Source organism: Protopterus annectens, chromosome 10.part0, assembly GCF_019279795.1.
Source record: "Protopterus annectens isolate FY-2018-M chromosome 10.part0, PAN1.0, whole genome shotgun sequence".
Taxonomy (NCBI): Eukaryota; Metazoa; Chordata; order Ceratodontiformes; family Protopteridae; genus Protopterus; species Protopterus annectens.
In genome coordinates, this window is record NC_056744.1 from 1777217069 (window position 1) to 1777231028 (window position 13960).

General features: G+C 35.8%; 1 protein-coding gene across 1 annotated transcript in view; it reads right to left on the reverse strand.

Moving 5' to 3' along the window:
* The window catches only part of PELO (pelota mRNA surveillance and ribosome rescue factor), a 1269508-nt gene that overhangs the window by 1197107 nt on the left and 58441 nt on the right, over positions 1-13960 (reverse strand). The window lies entirely within an intron of this gene.

Consider the following 13960-nt stretch of genomic DNA (forward strand, 5'->3'; position numbering starts at 1 on the left):
AGGTGGGAAAAGTTTTGAAATAATTTATTATGGTCTCATTTTTTTATATCACAAAAATCTGGCATTTTAACATAGGTGTGTAAACTTTTTATATCCACTGTAAGCCATGTTAAGGACTCTTCGCATATGGGAAAAGACATAGCAAAGATAAGTAAGTCATCCGAATAATGAAATACGTGAATGCCCTGCAATAAGCTACTGCAAGAGCTAGACACTTTGTAAATACCTTTACAGCTATATATAAGCCAAAATGCAATCCAGATAACTGATAATGTGACCCACACACACAACATCTTAGAAATTTCCAGAAGCTTAGGACTATAGGAATATAATGCTAAGCATCCTTTAAGTCTAGTGTTACCATGACTATCCAAGGTGGGATGAGAAGTAACAGACGTTGAAGGGTCAGTGTTTTGAATGCTGGGACTTTCGCATACTGACTAAGAAATGAAAGATCTAGTACCGGCCTCCAAGAAGGCCCCTTTTTTGGTACCAGAAACATTCTGGAATTGAAGCCTTTGCCCCGTTGATCAAAAGGCACTGGTTCTATGTTTCCTAGGTTGAAAAAGAGATGAACATGTGGGGAAAAAAAACTCTTGCTTTTTTTTAGGAGGATGGTGAGGAATTCCCTGAAAGGAGATATTCATATCCAGTGTCAACTGTATCCCTCCTGAATCACTTTTACTACCTAAGAGTCTGAAATAATCAGTTGCCAAAGGGGTATGTATATAGCCAGTGTGTGAGACAGATTTGTTGAAATAGGGGCAGGAGTTGGGATCAGTGGGGTAGAATGCTGGCTTTATCATTCTGATATATATATATATATATATATATATATATATATATATATGACTGTTCAGGTTTTGGAAAGGATCCTTTAAGTGGGGTAGAATGCTGGCATTATCATTCTGATATATATATATATATATATATATATATATATATATATATATATATATCACTGTTCATTTTTTGGAAAGGATCCTTTAAGTGGGGTAGAATGCTGGCTTTATCATTCGGATATATATATATATATATATATATATATATATATATATATATATATGACTGTTCAATTTTTTGGTAAGGATCCTTTAAGTGGGGTAGAATGCTGGCTTTATCATTCGGATATATATATATATATATATATATATATATATATATATATATATATATATATATATATTTATATAGATAGATATACACACACACACACATATATATATATATATATATAGATATAGATATATATATATATATATATATATATATATATATATATATATATATATATATATATATATGACTGTTCATTTTTTGGAGAGGATCCTTTAAGTGGGGTAAAATGGTGGCTTTATCATTCAGATATATATATATATATATATATATATATATATATATGTTAATTTTTTGGAAAGGATCCTTTAAGTGGGGTAGAATGCTGGCATTATCATTCGGATATATATATATATATATATATACAACTGTTCATTTTTTGGAAAGGATCCTTTAAGTGGGGTAGAATGGTGGCTTTATCATTCAGATATATATATATATATATATATGACTGTTCATTTTTTGGAAAGGATCCTTTAAGTGGGGTAGAATGCTGGCTTTATAATTCGGATATATATATATATATATATATATATATATATAAAACTGTTCATTTTTTGGAAAGGATCTTTTAAGTGGGGTAGAATGCTGGCATTATCATTCGGATATATATATGACTGTTCATTTTTTGGAAAGGATCCTTTAAGTGGGGTAGAATGCTGGCTTTATAATTCGGATATATATATGACTGTTCATTTTTTGGAAAGGATCCTTTTTTCTTGATGTACCCCTTCTGCCATTTCTTTCTTGCTCTCTGATTATCTTGTGACAGTAGGGATTGCTTGTTTTTCTTTTTTAAAAGGAAAAAAAAGGTGGGAAATTTATATGGGGGGGGGGGGGGGCTTGAAAAATGTTGGACACAAACTCAGAATTAATTTCCTTCTTTTATCAAATTGCTTGAGGACCTCAGTAGCAGATGGACCAAACAAAACTTCCTTATCTAATGCAAAATTTCAGAATTTTCTTCATCAGGTTATCCACCCAGGCATCTTCTAACACAGTAGCAGTAGCCCTAGACACAGTATATGCAAAATGATACGCACATACACACTCTTTAAGGCATGTTTAGATACTGGGGAAACATTAGAAGCAAAAGAACTCAAAAAGGAGCAAGATGGTTGGAAGGTAAGTTGTCAAGCAAATGCTCACAAGCAGCGCGCACACTTACACTTCCTCTTACAGTCTCTTTATTAATAAAACAAAGGCAACAAATCATGTTGTCACAAATGGCAGCACCATAGAATGCACTCTGACAGAAAAAAGTATAACTGGTAAGCTGTCATGAAGTGTACACAAACACTAAAAACTCTATTTCAGCCCAATGGAAAACACTTCCTGATGCTTAAATTCACATAAACACACACTAAACTGTTGCATAAGCAGTACAATTTTCCCACAAAAATAGCCCCAATACTAAAAATAAGCTCTTAGCTAAAAACAGTGGTCCCTAACATGAAACTTCCAATCCTGACAAGAATACCAGGTTTCTTAAAAGAAAAATATCACTTTTAGTCAGAAAATATTTTTTTCTTCTTAAAATGGCAACAACTTTGACTGGAAGGTATCCTCAAAGAACACCTACCTGTCAGAAGTGCAGTTTCAAGGCTGATTGCTGTTCCTGTGGAACTTTAGTGCTGCATCTCCTCGAGGGAGCAAAAAGGTACAGAAAATCTGTTCACTTTGACTGCTGATTTCCTCCACCTGAGCCGTCCAAACAGCATTCAGAGTGAAGGAATATGAGGGAGCAACAGCCTTCTGAAGCTAGCTGTTTTTTGTATCCTAGGCAGGATATAACCCATACAGCCAAAAGGTTATTGCAGCAATAAGAATGATGAACATCTGTACTGCCTAGAGGGACAGATTTCACCAATAAGCTAAGTGAAGCCAGATCAAAAGTGATGGTCGATACTGTTAATGGACCTGTATTTGAATGACAGTGTCTCCATAGCTTTTTTTTTAAACAGTGGCAAAGCTAAATTTCACTATATTCATTTAACACTTCCATTTCTTTGTAGTTGCACCTGTATTAATTATACAATGTGTGGAATGTTTTATAGTAATGGTATGTTATTGCTTTAAGATAAATAATTAACATATGAATTATGTCAGTACCAGTGGCATAGAGAATTAAAGCATGACTACGGCCCACACAAACCATGTTCAATTAGCATCTCATGTGCTTGGCAGAAACAGTAGGAGAGGCTGGGTAGGCCCTTTAAAAGGCGGAGCACAAGGAGGAACAGAACGCATACAACCACAATCCCTTGGGAATGGGGAAGTGCTAAAACAGGCATCCTAGGGACTTTGCTACAACTCATTAAGACATTGCCTAATGGTAGCCCTCAAACAGTGAATGTACAGGAGTGTGCACTGACTTGAGGGGTCACTGTGAGTACTCACACTGATGTTGGTAGCCCATCCCTCTCTCCAGGGGTAGAGTTATGGACCTATATACAAAACACACTCATTTCTGGGTTGCCAGAAACAGCACAAACTGCTTCATGTCTGTCTAAATGATGGCCCTAGAGGTCTCTCACCCAAACGGTTCTGGAGATACCCCTACCGATATTTATTTTTATAAATACATACATACTTTTTTCCTGCTCCACTAGCCTTACCACTACATTGCTGTCACTTTATGTCTCCAAGCAAGTAGCATTTAAATTTTGCTACCACACTTGTACACTGCTGACAGCCCCCTTTATGCAGTCATCTTTTATGAAATTTGGAAACCAGTCTTTGTTATTACACTGCTCAAAAAAGGATCCAAAACCTAGATTTAGTCATAGAATTCCATCTCTTTGCTTATGTCCATACCCAAAATGTTGGAAAGGGCTGTTGCACTGTAAGTAACAACTCACTTAAAACACTACAGTATGCCAAGTGACCAGCAGCATGGCTTCTGGTGGTGACAGAGTATCATCACCATTGCCTTTTACTTTCTAATTCCATCTCTGAAATCATGAAAAAGGATCGGCTTAGAGGGGGGTGTTTACAGATCCTGCAAAGCAATATGATTGGATGAGGCAGGTCAGATTCCCTTTTGGTGATCTCTCTCTCCTCTCCTAATTCTAAGCTACTTGGAAATGGGATCCTCACAGTGCCCCTTGGTCACCAGCAGTTAACTCTCAGTGCTATTATGTGGTAGCACCACCGCAGCTGTGACCAGTATCAGGCATTTAGGAGAAAGGCTTCATGTGACTTTGAAATTCCCAGCTCAAATATACAATAATGTAGTGAATGAGACACATTCTTTAACTGGTACCTGCTACCAGTGCAGGACTGTGAATCCCTACTTTTGAATACACCTTCCCTGTAATAACTGCCATTACCTCTTCAAGGAATACAGAAGTGCTGCAAAATACATTAAACAAAATCTGCTGGTTGATGAAAGTGCTTCTTGAACAGAACACTAATGCTCATCCCTCTCAGAGGCTAGCGGGCTACCCATTCTTGTCTGGGTCAAGCTATCCTTGGGAATATTAATCTACACATTACTTAACTCTGCACCTGTAAATCTCTGTGCAGGATAGTCACTGCAAAACCTGATGTTAGACTACACAGGTGAGTTACTTCAATAACCTCCCTAAGCACATGTAAGGCATTCTCCATTATGGACAATAAACACTGCATTATGCCACATTAATAAAATCAGCAACCTTTACAGCCTTTAAAAAATAAACACAAACCTCTTCAGGAGGAATGAGTTATGTGTACTCAGGCGAAAAAGGATAAACATAACCATGATTTTTTTCAGAAATTTAAGACACTATTATTCTAAATGGATTTTTATGTTTCATATTTGCCTAAAGCTATAATTATCTCCTTCCATAATTGAGCATTCTGGAATCTACTTCCTGTAACCAGACTGTGACTAAAAAAGAGCCTTAATACATTAGTTCACTCCGCTCATTAAAAAAGAACTACAAGCATATATATTACATAAACACACATGCAAAAACATGCACATTTTTAAATATGTATATATGTGTGTGTGTTACATATATATATATCTACTTTGTTTTATCGAATTTATACTTATCCGAATGTCAGAACACTGACAACTTAATATACCGAAGCAACAAATCACCGATATTTTTTACAGGGAAATTAACCATTTGGCCGCCAGGGTGAACTTTGTCCTTTTCTCGAATGTAGTGCAATCTCGGAGATGGTATATTTAGTTGGGGGTGTGTGGAGGGCACAGTTCCTCACTTGCATGGGTTTCATTTACATCGTTTTTTTTTTAAATTTTATCCTGGAGGCCAAGTGGTTTATTTCCTTGTAAAAAAATATAGGTGATTCGCTGCTTCAGTACATAAAGTGTTCGGTGCAGTCTCGCATTTCTGACGTTCGTGTAAGTGTAAATTTGATAAAACAAAGAAGACCCATATATATATATATATATATATATATATATATATATATATATATATATATACACACACACACACATACATATATAAATAATGTATTTGTATAATGGTGCTCTTCTGTTTTTTTCCTGTATCATGGGGCTTAACTGATGTACTGCACATGTGTATGGGACTTATGTTCCCTGCTTATGCAGTACATCAGTGATTTTCTTTTTTGTTTTTTTAATAAAAAAATGTAAATCCAGAACTGTTCAGACATATGAGAGAGACGCAGCCCAGAAAATACAAGAATAATCAGGTACATTTCTTTAGTTTTGCATAACATACTTGATTTTCCTTGTATTTTCTCTGTCTCATCTCTCAAATTTATTTCATTTTTTTTTTAATTAAGAAAACTGGAAAGTTCTGTAGCATATATCAATACAAGAAAGTATTGGTGACCAGACTTTTTCTATTGGTATATGCTCAATTTTACAACAGGCACAATTGTTGGGCTGACCAATCAGAGTGCACATTTCTGAATGGTAATGGCCAATCATTATATAATACCTAAGATTCCACTGAAGGTGGGACTTCCAAGATGGTTGCACACTGAGCAGTAGGCTGATGAGAGCTCACCAAGTGTTAAAATTAATGAAAGTGTCAAAAAAGCCATTACAAGTTACCAGTCTGGGTAAAATTCAGTTCCTGAATAGTCATTACACTGCCTGGATTCCAGCAAAGAATACATCTCCTGGCAGGGAAGAGCTTTGTTGTTTAGGATATAGGCACAGTACAAAAGATGGTTTCCGGTAGCTTAGATGAAAAAAAAAACAAATCAAATGTACTCAGATGTGTTTAAAATAAGTGCAATACTGGCTGAATATAAACAACCAAATGACAAGAGGCTTGAAAGAATAGAAGAAGTTTTAAGTAGTTATTAAGATGAGCGGATAAAACTGAATAAATCAGAGGCTGAAATGAAGGAAATACTGCCTCAATATGAGGCTTTTGAAGAATAAATGTTTCAAAAAATAGTAGTCAGAAGGCAGTGCATACAAATAACATACAAGATTTTCTGCTATACCAGAGAAATTGGAAGGAACAATTATCAGCTGCTTTTTTATTTTTATTCTTTTTTTAGCTGAAGACAAGGAGCAAACTGATGCATTGGATTAGTGATTTTTCCACTAGAAAATGCTTTCAGTTTAGAACAAGAATTCTAGAGGTTCAAGCAATTAGTCATGAGAGGTCTTAACAGTGTGTTCTGAGTGAAATCTACAAATATTCTTTCATGCATTTGCAAAGTTACTAGCTTTTTTTAATTACCAATTCCTTTTACATTGAGACTCACAAGCAATTAATCATGAGACATCTAAACAGTGCATTCTGAGTGAAATGTAGAAGGTACTGTGCAATTAACATTTAAAATGTATTTGTATGCAAGTCAGTGAAAAATAAAATAGTTGCCCTCCCCCGGCAGCCTTAATACTTGAATACATTTAATAGAAGAGTGCACAATTTTGTTTATTTAAAGTTAGCCAGTGCACTTTTTCTTAGGGATAAAAGTTAATGTTTACTAAAAGCATGCAAGCTATTTTCACATCTAGGAGGGGAATCAATGTATGTGGGAACCCATGCTATATAGTGTGCTTTAGCATCGCTAACCTTCATTTTAGAATACGTAATGTCTGAGGGTGCAGCCATGATTTGGGGCAAGTGTTCCATCCAGAGGGGTAAACTTTGCTTTTGGGCAATGTACAAAGTCTTGTGTGTCCGCTCCAAGTAAAAAGGAAATGGGGGTTCTGAAAATCTATTAGTTTTTTGTTTTTTTGGGAGGGGTATTTCTGCTTGAGCAAAATGTCTTGAAATGTGACATGAGTTAAAATAGAGATAAGAAGAAGCAACTACATAAGAGACCAGTCTTAGTGTGTGCATGTAAACTAAAACGTTGGGAAATACACAGTCAAAAGAACTTGTCAAGTGTAATAGATGGGAATAACAGCTTTTTATCACAATGGCTACTCTGTCCATGTTATCAAGGAATGTAAATGCATGTAGAGGTGCAGCAAAATCAGAGTATTCAGTCGTATTAAGAAGTCTATGGTGCATATAGCAATGTTATAAGAGACACATTTGGAGAGAAATGAGCAAGTGAATTTGATAAAGAAAGAATTTCAAGGTGAACATTCATCTGAGTATCAGTGACAAAGGAAAGAGGAAGCAATAATGATGAATTCTAGAGGGGCTGCACAAGTGATAAAAAGGGAAAAAAGAAAATTTAGATTTGTGGTAGAAAGTGGTTATTGGCAGGAGAAGAGGATTGCACTGGAATGTACTTTCAATCTATCAATCTAAAACTGCTAAAGTGGAGCTTTAGAGAGTTTTGGGAGAAATAAGCTTTCACTGGGGAATATTATTTATGGATAGGGATTGGATCCTGATTTACAAAGGTGAGGATGTATCAGGAGGACCTAGAATGGAAAAAAGTAAAAGATGGTAGATTTCTGAAAAGGTATACAATACTATTTGATATGGAAGATGTGAACTCAGTAGCATGACTGATAGATTTTACACATTATTCCTCAAGGCACAATAAACTGGGCTAGGCTTGACAGAAATTATATTTTACACAAGCATGTGCATTTAATTGAAAGCTTTGAGAAACACCCAGTAATTATTTCAGATCAGGTACCAATAAAAACTAAGATAAAGGTGCAAGGTAATAAAGAAAAAAAAAAACGAGATACTGTCTTATCTGTTAAAAGGAGTGGAATTTAAGGAATGAGTAGTGGAAATGATCAGTGGGCCAGAAGGACTAGATAATGAGTAGGATAAATGAAAATTGAGTTTAAAAACATGGTAGAAATAAGAAAGAAAGAAAGCTATAGGAAAGGAGTAATAGAATTCAACAGAAATACTGGTTGAAATATTGCAGAATAAGGGATATCTCACAGAACAAGAACAGGAGCAACTGCACAGTGCTACAGGGAAAGGAAGGAAGTACTTGGATAATATGCCTGAGTTTATAAATGTTGCTGTTAACTTCAAAGCACAAAAACTTCCAGCAAAATGACTCATTAATAGACAATAGAAAGGGTTGTTGCCAAACTTAGGGATTCTACAATAAGAAAAATAATCAAAGATCCCATAGAAGTATTAAAGATATTTTGAAAATTATATGAACATTTTGTATAAACCAGATGAAATGGGATACCAGAAAGAGACACACATTGACATAGCTATAGACGTTTTCATTATGTCAAGGTTAGACGAAGTTGACGCTCAACAATTAATAGCTAAATTAAGAAAAGATGAGATACAAATAGTGATGTATAAGCAATCAAAAGGGACGTCTCCAGAAAGAGAGTACTGCCGTAGAAGTTTAGAAGTTGTATAATGGGATACAAAAGGAGAAGAAAGTATATAAACCTAAATTTATCACCTTCAGACCCAAACTATTCAGAATATGACTAATCTTAAAAAACACCTTGCCACCTTTGACTGGTCTCACATTTTGCCTTAAAAAACAACAAAGCAGTTAACCTTACCAATAACCTACTGTACCTGAAAACAAATTATTTCCTTTAGTGCAAAGGTTACTTCAACCTTAAAATATGACTAGGGAACTCAAACACCTCCCCAAATTAAGTGATGATGCATTTTACAAGTGGAAATGCAACTTGCCACAGATTCCTGAAACAAATATACCTCACTACATAACCTAACCAAGCAATCCATTCACAGAATCAAAGACAAATACTACCAAAACAAATGTCACTTAAAGCCAAACCCAAATAATTCTGGAGAGAAATCAACTTGTTGACTGGTAAAAAAGGTAACACAGCTCCACTTCCCTGTAGCCCTCTAACACCACCACAAACTCTTTAAGCGTTGACTTCCTCAATGAGTTCAGCAACCTGCCCCATAGCCACCCTCTCCCCACTTTTTATTCCATTATACCATTTCAGAAAGATTACTACCAGAGACAGAAATACAAACAGACCCAGTTCAAAGAGATACTCCCCTAGGCTCAGATATCCCAGCCCTTGTTTCACATGACTTCATCTCCCACTCTCTCACTCACATATACAACTTTTGCTTAAGTAGTAGGATTATGCCTCGTTTATGGAAAACAGCTATACTATAGTCACTCCTATTCCCAAACTACCCACTCCAACTACTTCACAATACTCTCCTATCTCAATAATTCCCACTTTGGATAAAATACTAGAGAAAATTATCTACAACCAAATAACTGCTTATTTACATCAATACCATCATCTATCCAGAAAGTAACATGGATTCTGGTGTGGACACAGCACCATACCACTTTTGTACTATGTCACATGTCATCCTATCCAACATGGAAAAAAACAGCTTGACAGGAGCAGTCTTCACTGACCTCACAAAAGCCTTTGATATAATTGATCATAACTTACTATCTGACAAACTAACAGAAATAGGCATCAGTGATGATGCAGAAATCTTGATTTGTAGACTCCCTCACCAACAGATCATTCAAGGTGAAAGAGGACACCATAAACAGCTCCTCTTTAAAAAACTGAACATATGGGTTAGGTAGTATATGTTTCTCCACTCACTCTTACATACACAGATATGGAATATGTGGGGGTGACACAGCGCATGTGTAGCAGTTAATGCAGAAGACTATTTGGCAGTTAGTGCAAATGATGATAATAATGACCTGACTTTATTGCTTAATTAATATGGTTAGACATACCCTTGCAGACACACACACACACACACACACACACACACACACACACACACACACACACACACACACACACACACACACACACACACACACACCATTTAACCTGAGTTTTGCTTACTGTTTTTTGTCCCTGATGAGTACCCCATTGCAGTGATGACACCCCTCAGTAAGGGTGACCTTACAATCAAGCCAGGAAATCACAGACTTATCAACCTTACCAGTCTCATCTGCTAAGCCATGGAATGTATTACAACTGACCTCATAAAATGCAATATCAAAACACTTAGTAGACTTGACCTCCCTCCCCAACAGTCTAGCTTTGTAAAGGGTAAATCCTACCTATTTAACCTGGTAGACTTCTTCAAAATTGTAATGGAGGCTGTAGATGGAAGCCCTGTAGTGTATCTTGACCTGGCCAAGGCCTTTGACGCCATTCCTCATGTTGGCATCATACAAAAGCTAAACGCTTTAATAATCGACACATTACGTGCAAATGGATAGCAAAATGGCTTAAAGACACAGCCCACACAATGTGAAATGCTAATGCCTCATCAGAATGCACAAAAGTGGCCACTGGCCCACATGGCTTAATGTTGGGATCTCTCCTTTTGGGTATTTACTTTTCAAATCTCCAAGTAGAGATCCATAACATTTGGCTAACAAAGTATGCAGATGGCTACAAATTGGGAGTTGTTGTTAGGTCACCCTATGGCACCCAAACCTTCCAGAATGAAATCTCCCTAGAAAATTCTTTTTTTTCTTTTTTCTTAAACACCTTTGTTGAATTATCACTTCTGACATAGGCAAATTTACATTTATATAAAAGTAATCAAACTGTATTAACAAGTTAATGTTTACAAACATTGTACTTCACATATATTGCTAGATATCATATAACCTAAACAACATTACACAAATTATTTAATTCCTGCCCTTTTTTTAAACAAGAAACATCTTTATTAAACTATTACTTATGACATATGCAATCGTATATTTATATAAATGAACACAAACCACACAGACACAATCCCAGTTACAAGCATTTTACATCACAAACCATACAGAAACCCTCCCAGTTGCACACATTACCACTTATAATCTACCCAATCATTTTCAAACATTACATAGCTCATTTAAGCCCTGCCTTCTTTTAAACATCATTCCTCCCTGTATTTTTCCCACAATTCTCACTTTTTCTAAGGAGTTTGCTCCTATCCTTTTCTAAAAATCTCAGTTCCAGTTATTTTACTTCTGTTACTATATTCATTACTATTAGTATAGTTGGTTTAGATTTTGATTTCCATTTTCTAGTAACTGCTTTTTTAGCAGACACCATAATTAGACACAACAAGGCCTTGCCATATTTAGGCAGTTCTGATTCTGTATCATAGCTCAGAAAAATCATCTCCCTTATCACACCAATCTGCCCATCCAACATCTCAGACAGTACGTCCCACAGGGAATCCTTAAAGTCCACCAACTCATCGCACTCCCAGAAAATATGTTTCCAATAATTACCACTTTGTTCCTCATCACACCTCCAACCTTTGTTGCCTACCTGAGGAACATTTTTCTGGGGACTACTTTGGGTATAAAAATATCTATGTAAACATTTCAAAGCAAAAATAATCCTAAATCTTCTAGATTTTGTTGCATATTTGGAAGACATACATATACCCTCCGATTGTTTCTTTGCAAATTGCTTACCAAATTTCTCTTCCAGATCCTTTCTAACCTCCTCTGACTGATTTTTATAGTTATCATGCAATATTTTATATGCTCTACTAATTATTCATTTTTTAATGGCAGCTTCTGTTCTAGATTCTACTAAAAACTCTACTACTGATGATCTTTCATTTAGGACCTCCTATTTCTTTCTCTTTACCTATACTCTGATATCAATCCTTGATAGGGAAGGCAGTCTCTAATCTGCAGTCCAAATAAATTCCTGGCTTCTTCCCATTCTGTCATCTTTCACACTCTAGTTATTTGCTTTCAATACCTTAGTTACTTTGCCAGTTTTCTCCAATAAATTCCAGGCCCACTCTTGCCTATTGTTTATATCCCTAATTGCAGTCATCCTTATCAGCAGAATATCCTTTCTCTATTCCCATGTTGGTTTAGTTCTTAGGATACTTTCTACTACTTTATGGATATAATACTCTGTATGATTATTTTTACTCTCCTTAAAGGCCTGCAACCAAAATCCCACTTTCTCCTTGTTTTTGAGCTCCCCATTTCATCATCATCCCTTTCCACTTTGTTTTCTGCTTGTGCTATGTAAAGAAGCTTTAAATGTGTAGCTCTGAAATACCGGTTCAATTCAGGTAATCCCAATCTGCCCTGTTTTACTGGAATAATTAGCTTCTCCCACTTCAGTCTTGCCGTCTTCCCCTCCCAGATAAAGTTCTTCAGCTCTTTATTTGCTATCCACAACTTCATCTCTGGCTGATAAAAATATGCCTGACCTGTGTATAACACTAAAGGAACTAAAAACATTTTAATTGCTCGTACCTTACTATCTCGTATCCATATAATAAAGCTTCCAGTTTCTCAGTTTTGTACCATCTCTTGTTTAGTCTCTTTCCACATATCCTTAGTTGCCACACCAGAATCATTTTAATCCATACTCCTAATACTTCCTTTTATCATATCCTATATCTCATATATTCTCCTAATCAACCTTAAAATTGTTTTTAGCAAATGCAAATGCTTCCACTGGCCTGCTCATAAAGTCCCAGCTTACTCTGTAAAATGCTTTCTCTGCATCAAGACCCACCAACAACAATGGTATTTTCTTGCATTCCGTTCCCTCTGGATCATCAATGTTCTGTTAATGTTGTCAAATGTTTGCCCCCCCCCTCCCAATACCACAATGATCCATAACTATCAATGTTGGCATTACTTTTGCCATTCCTTTAGCCATTACAGACATGAACACTTTATAATCATCGTTCAGTATTGATTTGGGCCTGTATGAAGCTGGATCTCATGGATCTTTACCCTCTTTAGGTATTACCGTTACCACTGCCTTCTTTCAGGATGTTGGTACTCCTCCTCTTTAAATACTGTTAAACAAAACCTTCCAGATCTTTAAAAGTTTTTTCCCTCTTAGCCCTACCTCTCAACCATACAGATTTTTGCAGAATGTCCAAATTTTTGGCTCATATTTTTTGGTCTGTTCCTCATAAAATTTGTGGTTTTCTGGAAAATCACTGGAATGATTAAGACTGGAGTCACTAAATAATGACATACATTTGAGTTTTAGACTTCAAATCCTTCAGAACATGTATGTTAAAATAAATTCTGTTACTCTAGCAATTTAAGGTTTATAAGAACAATATTTAAAATATGCCCCTATGTTTGTGCCTTTGTCTCCCCATTTTGTCAGGCGTTGTCCAAATGTCTTATATTAAGAGGTTGAGAGGTATGCTCCTAGCTTCCAAACTTCCACAGTAATACCATCTATTCCTCGGGACTTTCCTGTGGATTGTTTATACATCACAATATTTATCTCATCTCTTCATATCCTAACCATTAGTAACTGAGCCTCATCTACCTCTAACATTGATAAATTTAATTCTTCCATAAGCATTTCCATTTGTACATTTTCTTGATTTCCATATTTCTCTGCTTTATACAGACTTTCACAGAATTTCTGAAATATTTCTAATTCTTCTATAGGATCTCATGTTACCTTTCTTGGTATAGGCTCCCTAAGCTAGAAGATAGCCCTTTCTACTTTCTG